Genomic DNA, 17,296 nt, shown 5'->3' on the forward strand with positions numbered 1-17,296 from the left:
GACCGTCCTGATCTCACGAGCTCCAGTTTTCCACTCGCAGATCAGTCTGGCATCTTGAGATAGAGAAAATTTGGAGCCGTTTGCCAAACGACCGACCAATTGGCGTTGGTTTTGAGGCGGGTTTAGGTGGTTATAGACAGATGATTTATCCAATCAGCTAACCAGTATTTTCAGACAGCGGTAGCCCTAATTCTGTTAGCCGCTCGCTAATGCTTTTTTTCTCTTAGATCCTTCTTTTGGAATATGGACCGGGAACCTGAAATGGTGCCTTTTATTCCTAAATATCCTTTACCGACATGTTGCTTGCTTGCTGAGCTAACGAGCTATGCTTTGCCTGCAGCAGCACGGGCTTGGGGTTGTATTTTCATACGCTTGGTTGATTTGGCCCATCTATCACCAACATAGTTGATAGACAGATGGTTTATCCAATCAGCTAACCAGGATTTTCGGATATATGGAATGGATAAAGTGACAAAAACTAGGTGGGCCAAAATGTATTGTGAATCTAAATTGATATGAGGGCCGGATCGTAATCTCCGAGGGGCCGGATTTGGCCCACGGGCCTTGTGTTTGACACGTGTTATACGTGCGTTTCTCAAGGACGCACACACACACGGACGCCACAGCACGCTCTCTTTCTCCTTTCTCTCAACTTCTTTGCCTTGTGTGACGCATTCCCGCTCGCGGTGTGAAGCGTGTCGCCGCTATTCTCCCACATGTAGGGAACTTCGTGAATTAACCTGCAACATGTCAGCTGTTTGGACATTCTCCAGCGTGTGTGCAGAAGATAACAAGTTTACAATATAAAACACCTGCAAGGAGAAAGTAGGACATGGAGGGACGACACCAAAAACCAGAATCACATTTTTTTAGTGTGATATTGGATGTGAAAAGAAGGAAATGGTTCTAACATTGCTCTTTAGATGTGTGTGGTTGTCCCACACCAGGAGTCATTTATATAGTTCTGTTTTATAGTGATCCATTATCTGTTCAAAACATGTTCTATGTTCTGTGCAAAATGTTCTATTAAAGAAAAGATGGAAAGTAAATATTAGTTTAAGTGTAAGTGTAAAGTGGTTAGAAAAATAAAAATCGGAATTGGCTAAAATCGGTATGGGCCGGCCTAACTCAAAGAAAATCGGAATCGGCCTAGAAAGTTGTAATCGATGCATTTCTAATAGTTTTCAATTAATGATCTTCTTTATTATTAAGTGTAATGTTTTCAATGTTTTTTAAGAAGTTGCCGGTAACATCTGGCAGGGGGACAGCCAATGTAATTCAGCCTCTGGCTGCAATTGGGTGCAATAATGTTTTATTTTCAATATTTTCAATATGTTCAATGTTGCACATTGTCCCATTGAAATAAATGAATTGAAATTGAAATTTCTTAATTGTGATAGTTAATGTTCTTAAGTATAGTTACATCAATATGTAATGCTGCACAGAAAATGTAAGGCTTCAAATGGAGCCTGTGATCGGTATCAGTTATCGGCCAAAAAAATCCTGATAGCAGCACCTCTAATGTCTACTACATTTTTATGGTTGAGTAAGGCTCCAACACCAATATCTGCTGCATTTGTACTCCATTTTTTGTGTTTTCTTTTTAGAATATATCTATGGTGTAATACAACAGCTTGTGTTTGTCAAGTTTCTTACTCTTCCTCAACATGCCAAACTTGAAAGGCCTAGAAAACAGATGACGCGCAGGCAACTCACTTCCTTTTCTTTTCTGAATTTATTTAGTTAATTCAGGAGGTTCAGTTTGAGGTTGATAACCTTAACCAATCAAAGAAAAAATAAAATTACTGCATTATCAGCTTATATAAACAATAATAAACAATCCATTCAAGAAGCACAATTCCTATTACTTTACGTGCTGTTAGAGATTAGAATCATGCAGCCCCATACGTCAGGGGAGAGAGTAGACAGGAGTCCAGGATGTCTTGCGTAGAAAAGGTTTATTTACTTTATCAAGGCGAAGTGAATGAATGATCAGTACACGTTATGTTCTGATGCTCCTTTCAATTCTGAAGTGTCTGTCCTCTGGGGAAACCACACAGATAATGCCATAGGTTTGAGCCATGCCCAAATACGGGCAAATCAACACATCTACAATATACAGAATATGGTCTACTGGTCTATAGACAAAACATTGCTTGGATGCCATTCAGGACCTTTTTCCTTCATCCAACGTAATATCAAACATCTGACTCCAGTTACCTTTACCCCGTTCAGGGAAAACAGTCAAACACATATCTGACCTTGGCTGCTCACGTTGAAGAAGTAATGGTTGTCATTCATTCATTCATTTGTGATCCTATTATTAATCTAACTGATGTATTTGTATATTCTCTTAACCTGAAGAGTTATGTGATACTAAAACTTGCAGTTTTGCATGAAATCTTTGTACTGACTCTGCAGCAACAACCAAGGCTTGCAGGTTTGGTTGCTGGCTGCTCAGCAGCCAGAGCAGGCTGTCAGTAGGCAGGCAGAAGTCTCCTCTGCGAGCGGGACACCAGCAGAGAGCATCGGATGCAGGGATCAGATTGCTTTGACTTGTAAAATATGCTAACCTTGCTACTACCGTTTATTTATTTTTTTTATTATTTTCCTCGGTTGAGTTGTGGCGTGTGAGGAGGAGGGTGCCATTGACATATGAGGGTGCAGAGCAGCACGACTCAGAACCCATTTCTAATGAGCAACTGATATCTTCCTATTTGAGCGGTACCGTTTTTCTTCCCAGTCTGTTATGCAGCCTTGGCTACGTAACTTCATATCACTAACATGTCACAAACATTGGGGATGCAGAGCATATTAGTAAAGCCACTGTAAAAGCGCCGTCAGAAGAGTGTCTTGCTCTGAAACGTGTTTTAAACGTTTTTGTAATGTTTCCTGGACACAAACCAGTAAGAGCCATTAAAAATGAGTTACACAGTTGGCTATTATTGCAGGTGAATGATGTAAACCCTTTGAAATAAAAAAGATTATGGATTATAATTCTGTTAATGATGGTTCTGCAACCTCAGAATGGGATTAGTAGGCATAGTACTTTTTGTAGTGTTGCAACTAAATTAAATAGATTATAGGTTCAATACCGTTTCACCCGTAATATTATACTTATTATTAAATATGCAACCCGGTCTCACTCGAAAGCGTACAAATAACAAGGGTTTACAACCGTGCAATGTGTACGCCAAAGTAAAATTCTTTACGCGGAGCGCTCCAATTGAAGTAAGGGAGACCGGTCCGTTTTATATGCAAGCAGCTCGCGTCCCCACGTTGTGTGTTATCACGAGAACAGCGTCACACACAAAAAGATAAATGTGGTTGGGTTTAGACAAATAATGCAGGGAAAGGCTTTAGTAACACAAGAAAGTCACAAAAACACACTAATAAACGGTTGGGTTTAGGGAAAAAACATTGGGGAAGGCTTAACAAAAAAACACAACAAAGTCGCAAAAACGCGCCATATAAACACGCTAATAAACGGCCTAACAAAAAAAAAAAAACATGCTGAAAATCGCCAAACACGGGACGTGAACCCGGTCTCCTGGGTGAAAGTACTGTGTTTCACTCATCCACCACACCAACCAACCTCCTTACGCGGTCCCACGTCCCTTTATACTATAAACGCAGCGGTTTCCATTACTGTAATTGGAGCGCTCCACGTATCTACTGTACGCACAATTTTACTTTGGCGTACACATTGCACGTATTTTCACAGGTATAAACCCGTGTTATTTGTACGCTTTTGAGTGAGTGGGCTGAAATATGATATACACTATGCATATACGCATTTACTCCCACGCAAATTCTCTCTTGCAGCAGCCGCTGTGTTGTTTTTTTAACTCGCTGTTTGTGTGCATGAGTATTTCTGTTGCACGCTTGTGTCTGAGTTGATTGAACCAACTCATATCAGCTGTTCTGGAACCGAAAACTCAGTTTCCCATCTCAGGGTAAATCAACTCCGAGATTGAGGGTTAGACTCAGAGTTAGTTAAACCTCCTTCCTGAAATGGGGCCCAGGCCTTGTAATGTTGGTCAGTCCTCTCATACCATTACCTGGTCTGTGTGTGTGTGTTATATGTAAACAGGCCTTGTAATGTTGGTCAGTCCTCTCATACCATTACCAGGGGCCTGTTTCACAAAACTAAGATAAGGGATTAAGCCGGGATTTCCCAGTTATCCTGGATGAATTAAGCCTTGATTCGGTTTCACGAAAGCGGTGGCACATAAATCACCATGGAGATTTATTCTGTGCAGCTAGCCTGGTCCCGACCAGGCTAACTGCCAGGATTTATTTAATCCTGGAGCCTTTTCTGTTCACTTAGCAGTCACTCTGATCAACGAAACGAATGTGTTCTTTAATAGGCCTAGTTATTCCATGTTTTCATAGCTGATTACGGACGTTGGACGGGTGGAGACGCGCCAAGTTTTTATCGTCACTTTTTAAATTAATAGTTAATTAATTTCATAGTTTACCACAAGTTTGTTGGTCTTATTATTATTATGTTCGATACCGTTTGAGTTAAATAGGAATTGTAGAATCATTTCTGTCAACATAATACTAATTTTTTGGACTATAGCCTAAATTATTAGTTTCAACAATCATCACCACGTCAGATTAGCAGATCTATATTCTACATTTGGCGAATAAAGCAATTTCTATCCTGACATTTATAAATGTTCCTGTTATTATTTTAACAACCATTAGCCTATTACTTTTTCTAGGTAGGCCTATTGATATTGATTACTGTTAAACTATAGCCTACATTTATGAAGACGTCTGCACTGTGTGTTTTTTGAGGTTTATATAAAGTTGAAATGGCGGCTGAAGTTCCAAGGCTGTTTTCGATAAACTCATTAATAGGCCTATATGAACAATATACAGTGCCTTGCGAAAGTATTCGGCCCCCTTGAACGTTTCGACCTTTTGCCACATTTCAGGCCTCAAACATAAAGATATAAAACTGTAATTTTTTGTGAAGAATCAACAACAAGTGGGACACAATCATGAAGTGGAACGAAATTTATTGGATATTTCAAACCTTTTAAACAAATAAAAAACTGAAATATTGGGCGTGCAAAATTATTCAGCCCCCTTAAGTTAATACTTTTTGTGTAGCCACCTTTTGCTGCGATTACAGCTGTAAGCTTCGCTTGGGGTATGTCTCTATCAGTTTTGCACATCAAGAGACTGACATTTTTGCCCATTCCTCCTTGCAAAACAGCTCGAGCTCAGTGAGGTTGGATGGAGAGCGTTTGTGAACAGCAGTTTTCAGTTCTTTCCACAGATTCTCGATTGGATTCAGGTCTGGACTTTGACTTGGCCATTCTAACACCTGGATATGTTTATTTGTGAACCATTCCATTGTAGATTTTGCTTTATGTTTTGGATCATTGTCTTGTTGGAAGACAAATCTCCGTCCCAGTCTCAGGTCTTTTGCAGACTCCATCAGGTTTTCTTCCAGAATGGTCCTGTATTTGGCTCCATCCATCTTCCCATCAATTTTAACCATCTTCCCTGTCCCTGCTGAAGAAAAGCAGGCCCAAACCATGATGCTGCCACCACCATGTTTGACAGTGGGGATGGTGTGTTCAGGGTGATGAGCTGTGTTGCTTTTACGCCAAACATAACGTTTTGCATTGTTGCCAAAAAGTTCGATTTTGGTTTCATCTGACCACAGCACCTTCTTCCACATGTTTGGTGTGTCTCCCAGGTGGCTTTTGGCAAACTTTAAACAACACTTTTATGGATATCTTTAAGAAATGGCTTTCTTCTTGCCACTCTTCCATAAAGGCCAGATTTGTGCAGTATACGACTGATTGTTGTCCTATGGACAGAGTCTCCCACCTCAGCTGTAGATCTCTGCAGTTCATCCAGAGTGATCATGGGCCTCTTGGCTGCATCTCTGATCAGTCTTCTCCTTGTATGAGCTGAAAGTTTAAAGGGACGGCCGGGTCTTCGTAGATTTGTAGTGGTCTGATACTCCTTCCATTTCAATATTATCGCTTGCACAGTGCTCCTTGGGATGTTTAAAGCTTGGGAAATCTTTTTGTATCCAAATCCGGCTTTAAACTTCTCCACAACAGTATCTCGGACCTGCCTGGTGTGTTCCTTGTTCTTCATGATGCTCTCTGCGCTTTACACGGACCTCTGAGACTATCACAGAGCAGGTGCATTTATACGGAGACTTGATTACACACAGCTGGATTCTATTTATCATCATTAGTCATTTAGGTCAACATTGGATCATTCAGAGATCCTCGCTGAACTTCTGGGAGAGTTTGCTGCACTGAAAGTAAAGGGGCTGAATAATTTTGCCCCTACTTTTCAGTTTTTATTTGTTAAAAAAGTTTGAAATAGCCAATGAATTTCTTTCCACTTCATAATTGGGACCCACTTGTTGTTGATTCTTCACAAAAAATTACAGTTTTATATCTTTATGTTTGAGGCCTGAAATGTGGCAAAAGGTCGAAACATTCAAGGGGGCCTAATACTTTCGCAAGGCACTGTAAAAGATCCCTGGCTGCGTGTGTGTTTCTCGATTTACTATGGCGTGCCCGTTCATAGACGACGTAATGGACGAAGAAGCACTAATAATAAGAAGAGCTTTCCGACGAGAAAGATTTTTTCAGGACCGGTCGGACCCTTTGGCTTTTGACGACAGCCATCTGTATAAGCGATACAGATTTTGTGGAGATGGCATACGCTATCTGTGCAGACTGCTGGGTCCGAAAATTCAGCACCGCACATCTCGGAGCCATGCCCTCACCATCCCACAGACGGTGTGTATAGGGCTACGGTTCTTTGCCAGTGGCATATTTTTATATGCAGTTGGAGATGCCGAAAATTTGAGCAAAGCCACAGTTTGCCGTTCAACTAGACAAATGTATTTAGCGCTTAAAGGATTCCTGAACATCTTCATCACCTTTCCTGGACACAAACGAACATGCTTCATTAAGGAGGAATTCTACAAAATTGCAGGTGGGCCTAACATGAATTACAGATTACAGAATCGTGTTACTTTCACAGTAGGCCATTACTCATTATTTTGTGTTACAGGTTTCCCTAATGTGATAGGTGCACTGGACTGCACTCACATTAGAATAAAACGCCCCTCAGGTGTTCATGACGGAGACTTTGTGAATAGAAAGTCCTACCACAGTATCAATGTTCAGGTAAGTAGGCTACTTATATTGTCTGTCAACTGCATAGGCCTAAATTAAATCTGTCCATGACATGAACTTGACACAACCTATTGTTTCAGATGATCTGTGATGCTGACAACTTTCAGCAATGTAGAGGTGAAGTGGCCTGGCTCGGTCCATGACTCCAGAGTCTTTAGGGCCTCTGCAATTTTCCAGCGACTTTCACAAGGCAAGCCCCTGTCATTTTATTGATAAGCACCTTGAACATCATGATAGTGTCAACAGTTTCACTATACTTCTGTTCTAACTATTACATTTTGTGTTCTCAGGGGAATATGCTGGTGTTTTGCTTGGTGATAAGGGCTATGCATGTCAGCCATTTCTTCTGACTCCATTTGCACAGACCGCCGGACAGCGCACAGCCACACTTATAATCTTGCCCATGCAAGATCAAGGGCCCGCATCGAGATGGCATTTGGCCTTTTGAAGTCCCGTTTCCAGTGCCTTCACCACCTAAGAGTCACCCCAGAGAGGGCCTGTGACATCACGGTTGCCTGCACTGCACTGCACAACATTGCCTGCCTGAGAAAGGAAAGGGCTCCCAGAGTAGCCTTGGATATGGACTGGGACAATGAAGCCATATTCCAAGACAATGTCAATGGCAGGCTGGTCAGAGACCAATACGTTGCCAATTACTTTTGATTCCTGAGTTATGTATGTTTCATTTGGCTTTTGAAGAGGACATTTGTTTTTGGTTTAATTGTATAGAGTAGGCCTATATACCAAGGAAAAGACACCACAATGTTTTTTGACCTTTTTATTTTTTAGATGTCTCACTTGTCTGCTGCGAGCTTGGGAAAAGAACAAAAAAAGATTAATACATTGTGTTGCTGTCATTCTTAAAGTATGCATTTAAATGATCATTTACTTCTCTCTCCAGTTTCTTGATTTCCAAATCCAGTTTCCTCAAGGTTTGTCTTTTGATTTGCATATCGAGGTCCATTTCCTGCATTTTTCGTTTCTTTAATTGAATTTTTATCTCTGCCAAATCTATTTGTTTCTGTAGGTGTGTTGTGTACAGGGACCTGACTGTTTGGGAACTCTGTAAAACACATATCAGTTATGACTTGGCTGCTGTGAGACTTTCTTAAATACAGCAGGAATTGTGCATGGTGTGAATTTGTTCTTCAGGGTAATACTTACGATGTTGGCAGGCTGAGTGTCGGCCTGCACATTGTCTGGGTTCTATTAAAAATATATTTGCTATGAGCACCACATCACTATAATCCATTATGTACTAAATAAGTATTTCCACAAGAGTGACATGATACTGTACCTCCTGTCTTCTTGAATCCACTGAAATTGTTTCCTCCTCGTCTTGTGCAGCAGATGTGCCTTCACCCTATACCAGATTCCACAGAATTGTATTGACAAAGGTTTGACAGGGGCCAGGCCTTGGGGGCCATTAAGAATTAATACTCACCGGATCTAGGTCATCATAAAGGGGCTCCAGAAGAGTGATAGTATTGCCAGACAATGCAAGACAATATCAGACAGTCCACATGATATCTTATAGGCTAAATGGTTTATTATGTTTCATATTCAGGCTACTACAGTATAGGAATAATGTAGCCTACCTTGTATGAAGTGGGCGCTTTCTGTGGGTGGGACAGAGTCGGTGGAGGTCCCACCCTGGATTCCTTCAATTATAGGCCTCCCTTTGTTCAGGTCAAGGGCCACCTCCTCTGCTGGGGTAAATTCTGGGGTAGCTGGGCCACCCCCTGTGCCAGACCTATGTGTCCTTTTTTTTACTGCTAAAATCAGTAAAGATAATATCAAATATGAGCAGTGCCCTTACGAGTAACCTATACAACTCATTTGTAGTAGGCCTACATTGTTTCACTAACATTAAACATTTACCAGTCTGCAAGATGTTCTTGTACTTGATTTTGACTTGCTGCCAGGTCCTCTTTTGGCCAGTCATGTTTGCTCTGTGAACATGAGTAACAGAAATTATATTAAAACAGCCAGACTATCATAACAAGTAACAGCCTTGCACGTTAATATGTATACTTAGAAAGAGAGAGAGAGAAAGAGAGAGAGAGAGAGAGAGAGAGCGTATCATTTGAGTATTTTAATTTGACGTTACTGCGTAGGCCTATACTCTATTTATTCTTCATGCTACATTGACAAGCCAATTAACTTCCGTTGCTGACTTTTAAGGATGATGTGATGTAAAACTGTTAATCTCTGCAAATAAAGATTAACTAAATGAATGGTGTTAATATAGCCTAACTGTTTCAGTGCAGTAAATATATATTTTTGGGGTAATAGGCTTACTTACGCATTCAGGCGGTCCGCAATGGTTTGCCACGCTTTTTCTCGCTGTTTTATGACAGCGGCCGTGTTGCCTTTTTTATTAATTATGTCTTTGACTTCCTCATATGTCTCCATTAGAATCTGCTGCTCACTCTGTGTAAAGTATGCACAACGTGTCTTCTCCATTTTGGCATCAGTAAATCTGTGATCGACCTCGCGGTCTTTTGAGGAAAGCCGTGGACGCGCATCTATCTGAATTACTTCAGCCTGGCTCAACCTAGTATCTCCTCCTCAGCCTGGCTTGCCCTTCGTGAAACGCACCAAGCCAGGATTCACAGATTAGACTAGGTCAAGCCTCGCTTTATCAGTTATCCTGGATTTAGATATTCTGCTTTTGTGAAACAGGCCCCAGGTCTGTGTGTGTGTGTTATATGTAAACAGGTCTTGTAATGTTGGTCAGTCCTCTCCTACCATTACCTGGTCTGTGTGTGTGTGTGTGTGTGTGTGTGTGTGTGTGTGTGTTATATGTAAACAGGCCTTGTAATGTTGGTCAGTCCTCTCATACCATTACCTGGTCTGTGTGTGTGTGTGTTATATGAAAAAAAAGACAATAGCGGACCGACTGAGTATGGATTTTAAAAAAATCGACTTAGTCACTCCACGTTTTAATTGTTTTAATATGCATGTTTTATGTGTTGGTTTTATTGTTGTATATGTTTGTATGCGCTAAATGTGCTGGTTTTAGTGTAAAGTGTCTTTGAGTAGCCTAGCCTGTAAAGCACTATAAAAATAAAAAAATCTTGTTCCTGGGAAATTTATAAGGACTAGGCTTAAAGGTGCAATATGTAATATTGTGTGTAATACTGGCAGCTAGCGGTTAAAATAGTTACTGCACTACCAATTCAAAATACTGGAGAGTCGTTTCCCCCGCCCCCTCCTGCCCAGACTCGAAGTTCACGGGGGTTGCCAGGCTGAGACCGCAGCATTCACAACAACTTTGCTAGACACTTTTCTTACATAGCCAGACATTACTCCAGCGCACAAGCAGCTAACGGGTAGATGCTGGCTATATTGACAGTCATAAAAGCCCGTGCTCGCAGCGGAGCTCTGTAACCAACCGGACAGACACACTTTTTCGGCTCAAAATTACAGTATGAACCGCTAAAAAAACAACAACCTAAGTCCTCTCCACACGTCAGTCAGGCCACCCCGCCTCTAGACGAATTACAATACGAAAACGCGCTAAAAATACCACTACCTTACCACCACGGAACACACTTCATTGGCTTAGAATTATGGCAAAAATCGCTAAACACACTGCAAACTCACAGTCCTCTCTTTCCGATTTACAGCCCCTCTCGTGGCTTAAAATAACTCACCGTTGTCGGCTCCAGCCGCTGACGAGGCTAACCGCTGTAAACAGCCGTGGGCTGCTTGCCTGGTTCTCCGGTAACGTTAACAGGTAGCAGGGTTAGCATGGCGGCGTTAGCCAGGACCAGTCGGGATCACTTTACTGGCTGTGTCTCAATTGTTTTTGGCGAGTAACCAACTCGGGTACTCTAGCTATATAATTCAATGTGAGAACACAAATGTTGAAATGACAAAAATGCCCGTCCCTAGTAGCTGTGATAAATTAGCCTGAGGCTAATGCTTACCGTTCAGGAAAAAATAAGCAAACTCTGCGTCCTTTTGGGCTCTAAGCTGTCTCCATCTTTCAAATACATCTCCATTATTTACCAGGGGTTGTTATGTCTCTGGTCACGCAACTGTTAGAAACATGCTGTTTTCTTTTTTAGGTCGGGTAGAATCTATCTCCATTGATCCTGTTTGTTTGTTTGCTGCTTTCATGGCTGTACTAACCGTTACAGCTGTAGCGGCGCTGGGTTTACGTTTTTACAGGTATATCTGGCAACCCGCCTGGCTGTCAAACTGGGCCGTTGATAACAACACACAGATCAAAACATAAACATAAATTCCGTCACGGAATGTAAATTTCAAAAAGAAAAAATACTGAAATTAGCATTGTTGTCAGAAAAGATAGTATTTCAGTTTAACATGTTTCCTTAATATCTGATGAGGCATTGGTGTCATTTTTGGATTTATTACAGTACAAATATTACATATTGGACCTTTAACAAGGATGAACCTAATGCAGTAGTCTGATGTCCCCAATACTTAAGAATATGTGATTTGTGTGATAGATAAATTCATATTTGACAGCAGGTATTACTTACTGCTTCTAAAAAGAGACACCTCAGATGAAGTGACTAGTATATGAGCGAAAATCTGCTAAAATCACAATGAGACTGTTTAAATCATTGTTTATAAGTGGTGTTTGTTAAACCTGTATTTTGAGTTTATTAGGCTATCTATCATCTTCCAGTCCTGCCTCAAGACCCTTCTCTTCACCTCTGCCTATCCCTGTAAAGCGACTTTGAGTCTTTGAAAAGTGCTATATAAATTCAATTTATTATTATTATTAGGTTATGAGATGTGTTTTGTATCAGCATCAAATCACTGATATTGACAAGCAGAAGATACAGTGCACGAGACAACAGCAGTTTGACAGCCCAGCCACTCTATAAATTAACGTTCTGACAGAAAAACAAAATTGTTATTCTACAATATTCCAAGGAAGAGACAAGGTAGGTGACAAACATTACACCGACTTTAAACAACTTTTTAGTTAATACCTGTATGTATAAATCACCAGCGAAGTCATGTATAAATAAACTTACGAAAATAAAGTAATCATTAGACTACAACAACGTCAGCTGAGCTAACGTTAAGAAGCCATTAACTGGCATTAGACTTAGACTTAGACTTCTCTTTATTGATCCCTTTGGGATGACTCCCGCAAGGAAATTAGATTTCCAGCAGCAGATTTTAGCATCTTACAAAAACACTCTTTAAATAAAAAATACAGTATAAGAATAAAAATAAACTTTTAGCTAAATATTTTTACAAAAATAAACAAACAGTAAAACAACAATGAACTACAGATAAATAAAGATAGATATATAGATACAGTGCCTTGCGAAAGTATTCGCCCTTTTAAGCGCGTTTCGACCTTTCGCCACATTTCAGGCCTCAAACATAAAGATATAAAACTGTAATTTTTGTGAAGAATCAACAACAAGTGGGTCCCAATTATGAAGTGGAACGAAATTCATTGGCTATTTCAAACTTTTTAACAAATAAAAAACTGAAAAAGGGGGCGTGCAAAATTATTCAGCCCCTTTACTTTCAGTGCAGCAAACTCTCTCCAGAAGTTCAGTGAGGATCTCTGAATGATCCAATGTTGACCTAAATGACTAATGATGATAAATAGAATCCAGCTGTGTGTAATCAAGTCTCCGTATAAATGCACCTGCTCTGTGATAGTCTCAGAGGTCCGTGTAAAGCGCAGAGATACATGAAGAACAAGGAACACACCAGGCAGGTCCGAGATACTGTTGTGGAGAAGTTTAAAGCCGGATTTGGATACAAAAAGATTTCCCAAGCTTTAAACATCCCAAGGAGGCACTGTACAAGCGATAATATTGAAATGGAAGGAGTATCAGACCACTACAAATCTACGAAGACCCGGCCGTCCCTCTAAACTTTCAGCTCATACAATGAGAAGACTGATCAGAGATGCAGCCAAGAGGCCCATGATCACTCTGGATGAACTGCAGAGATCTACAGCTGAGGTGGGAGACTCTGTCCATAGGACAACAATCAGTCGTGTATACTGCACAAATCTGGCCTTTATGGAAGAGTGGCAAAAAGAAAGCCATTTCTTAAAGATATCCATAAAAAGTGTCGTTTAAAGTTTGCCAAAAGCCACCTGGGAGAGCGCACCAAACATGTGGAAGAAGGTGCTGTGGTCAGATGAAACCAAAATCGAACTTTTTGGCAACAATGCAAAACGTTATGTTTGGCGTAAAAGCAACACAGCTCATCACCCTGAACACAACATCCCCACTGTCAAACATGGTGGTGGCAGCATCATGGTTTGGGCCTGCTTTTCTTCAGCAGGGACAGGGAAGATGGTTAAAATTGATGGGAAGATGGATTTGAGCCAAATACAGGACCATTCTGGAAGAAAACCTGATGGAGTCTGCAAAAGAAGACCACCGGAGACTGGGGCGGAGATTTGTCTTCCAACAAGACAATGATCCAAAACATAAAGCAAAATCTACAATGGAATGGTTCACAAATAAACATATCCAGGTGTTAGAATGGCCAAGTCAAAGTCCAGACCTGAATCCAATCGAGAATCTGTGGAAAGAACTGAAAACTGCTGTTCACAAACGCTCTCCATCCAACCTCACTGAGCTCGAGCTGTTTTGCAAGGAGGAATGGGCAAAAATGTCAGTCTCTCGATGTGCAAAACTGATAGAGACATACCCCAAGAGACTTACAGCTGTAATCGCAGCAAAAGGTGGCGCGCTACAAAGTATTAACTTAAGGGGGCTGAATAATTTTGCGCACGCCAATATTTCAGTTTTTTATTTGTTTAAAAGGTTTGAAATATCCAATAAATTTCGTTCCACTTCATGATTGTGTCCCACTTGTTGTTGATTCTTCACAAAAAATTACAGTTTTATATCTTTATGTTTGAGGCCTAAAATGTGGCAAAAGGTCGAAAAGTTCAAGGGGCCGAATACTTTTGCAAGGCACTGTATATAGGACTGTGTATGGTATTGTCAGTTGGTAGCAGTTACTTAGCATTAGTTAAGCTCACGTAACGTTAAGAGTTATTTTTTCATCAGTTCATACAGAAATATATGAACGCCAATGAATATTTATTTAATCTAGACTAAAACATCAGGGTTAGAGTGTCTGAATTATTAAAGACAAGATGAGCAACTTTAACCAACGTTAACCGGCATTAGTTAGCTTCGTAGCATTGTCAGTTGGTAGCAGTTTGTTTTTAGTTAGTATTTTTTCATCAGTTTGTACAGAAATATATGAACTTTTATAAGTAAACATTGATCAAACATCGGTGATTGTGGATGATATCAGACGGGAACAATGTTAACTGTTGCTACGCTATAACTTTAGCAAGTTAGTTAAAGTTAACGTAACATCTTATGTAGCTAGCTAGCTAGGCTACAGCAGTTTTAACACACCACAACTAGCTAGCTAGCTAGCTAGCTACTTACTCTACAGTAACGTTAGCAGTAATGACAATTCGAAATAGGAAGTTTATACTTTCAAAGTTTTACCTGCATCCTCATGAAATTCTCGCAAAAGATACACGATTCCTTCAACGCCAGCGTCTTGCTGTCTACAGCTTGTAATCATAGACAGTTAAAGAAAGCTTGTAATACTGACACAGGATCCGGAACCACTTGTTGGTTGATTCTTTAGAGGCAGGCTGCAACTGACTGCAAACCAGCGCGAAAACTGCATGGCGCCCCCTACTGTATCCGAGGGTGCAACATTAACTTAACAACAGTGTTACTTCATAAATGGTTTATCTATTCATAAATATATCATATATAATAATAGTTTATGTATAATATTATGACATTTTAAATTTTAGTTCACAGGCTACCATTTATATGCAAGCTACTGAGAAAGAAACATATTATGCTGTGTTTCTTGTATTGCCAGATTTATGTCACTTGTATTCATAAAATTGTATTTTTTGATTCTGTATTTTCAGAATGGCATTACTAAAAACCTTTGGCTCTGCAACAAAGCCCTATGAAAGGAGGCCCAGTGTGACCATAAAGGTAATATCAATGAAAGAAACAACCAGAGTGCACAGTTGGGAGTTTGCGGACAGGGCTGCAACAAAAATCCAGCAACAAAAATATTGCTGTTGCCGTATCGGATGGCAGCACAGTAATCAAATTTATATTATTCGAGGGGTTGGCTAATCAAATAAAAGAGGGAAATACTTATATCATTAAAAATTATGGAATGAGCAGGGTGGGAACCATCAAAGCAATGCTTTCGCAGAGAAATACTGCAATTTATAATTGTCCAGCAATCACAGTACCTAACCATTTAGAGCAAGAGGCCAAAATCATGCTGTCACCACTGTCCCTGGATTTCAAAATTACTGACCTGCAGCCAGGGATGCATCAACTGGTGACAGTGGAGGGATGCATAACTGTAGTAAGTTTATGGTGATTTTTTGTACTCCCAAAAAAAACTTAAACCTTTACTGACAGCTAACACATATTGCATATCATATTGACTTTGCAAAATATCTTATATATAGCAGCCCAAACTGCACGACAATGAAACAAGATTGAAACAAAATAATACATGGAGGACCGCACACACTTAGTTAGAAAAACAGTCTATATTTCTATTTACTCAAATCACTTTTTAATTATCTCCAATTCACATTACACTACAGAGAATTCTCTAATTGTATTTTGTTTGTTTTTATTACCCTGTACAGAAGTTTGATAATAATAATGCCCCACCGATGCCAATGAGAATCATGTACATCAGGGAGGTAGGAAAATTTATAAAATGTTATACTTATTTAAAATAAGAACCTTTGTTGTCACTCAAAAATGTCACTTAGGTATATTTTTCTAAGTCAAGTGAAATGTAAAATTCCCATGAAGCCTCAATCAGTAGAAAGTAAGCACTGCTTATGCAGCATGTTTTTTTTTTATAGGATGATGCTGTGGTTTTGTGGAGGGAGGCCAACCTGGTGCTCTTAGAGGCAGGGATGCTTCTGAAGATTACCCATATGAAGGGGAAACATTCCCCTTCATATGGGTACTCACTGCAGTCCACCTCTTTCACCGAGGTTAATGTGAGTAAATAACCTTATTCATTATATTGATGCTTACTTTAGGATTTGTCTTTTTACTGGAGGAAGAAAGGAGGAGAGGAGAAGACGAAAACAGTTGTTATTAGCAAGAAGACTCAGGGGATTACACACTAAGACAGCAGATGATGAAATGCCATCGCATAGTACGCCGATGTGTAAACTATCGTTCAGAAAACAGGAGTTTTCAGACAGCGGAGGTAATCAGACTGACTCTCTCTCTCTCTCAGCAGTTTACAGATATTCATGGCCTACAATACATGTCATATATTAAATATGTAGGTGTCACATATATACTATTCTAATATAATTACTATACAATACTAAACAAATCTGTAATTTTGGGATCCTAAAGTGGTTGTGAGTCCCTCAGGCTGTGGCAGGCAGATACACATTTAGCTGCTGTTCCCTCTCCTAGGAGAACTACCAGCTTCTTCTCTGGTGTTAACTTTGGGAAGTTTTATATTTTTTGGCTATTTTTCCAAGGAGTAAATCTCTTAGTGAAGATAGTTTTTCCCAGTGGAGGAGGAAGAGTATCTCTGTCTGACCCAGTTGGTGGTCACTGAGCCTGTATTTAGTCAGGATCTGTCTCTTCTTTGTATCTCTGACAGTGTGAAGATAATGTGTCAAATAACAATTTAGTCTACTTTATTTGCGTTCTCCAATGTTCTAAATATTGGTCTTTTGAATGATCACCATAAGAAGCTCATCTCTGTGTGTCACCAGATGTCCAGTGGCACTCAGAATGCCAACGCATGCCTCAACTTGGTCATATGGGCCCAATGTCCAAAAACTGCAGCCATGAAGGCTATTTCTACATTCAATGAGGGTGCCTCTGCCATGCTGGCTGTGATGGAGAAATTGTGGCTTCAGAGCACAGACTGTTAAAGTGTTGGTTCGGAGTAGTTCACCCTAGGGTCCTTTGCACCATGACCTCGAGCCAAACACTCCCCCAGAAGCTTTTTTCACCTGGGTCGAACATTGGGAGAGTTAGCTAGAGTAGCGTTATCAGCTGAATGGGCTAATGGACCCACGTTTG

At 40.3% G+C, this 17,296-nt stretch overlaps 1 long non-coding RNA gene across 1 annotated transcript; it reads right to left on the reverse strand.

The window, feature by feature from the left end:
* Window positions 1-8,091: 8,091 nt before the first annotated feature.
* On the reverse strand, window positions 8,092-14,763 carry LOC120568120. Its single transcript, XR_005640660.1, has 6 exons — window positions 14,684-14,763; window positions 9,072-9,142; window positions 8,789-8,965; window positions 8,488-8,553; window positions 8,355-8,396; window positions 8,092-8,253 (listed from the first exon to the last, which is right to left on the reverse strand). It is a non-coding gene; the product is annotated as an uncharacterized LOC120568120 (long non-coding RNA).
* Window positions 14,764-17,296: the final 2,533 nt, after the last annotated feature.

The sequence above is a fragment of the Perca fluviatilis genome, chromosome 11 (assembly GCF_010015445.1).
Source record: "Perca fluviatilis chromosome 11, GENO_Pfluv_1.0, whole genome shotgun sequence".
NCBI classification, from domain to species: Eukaryota; Metazoa; Chordata; class Actinopteri; order Perciformes; family Percidae; genus Perca; species Perca fluviatilis.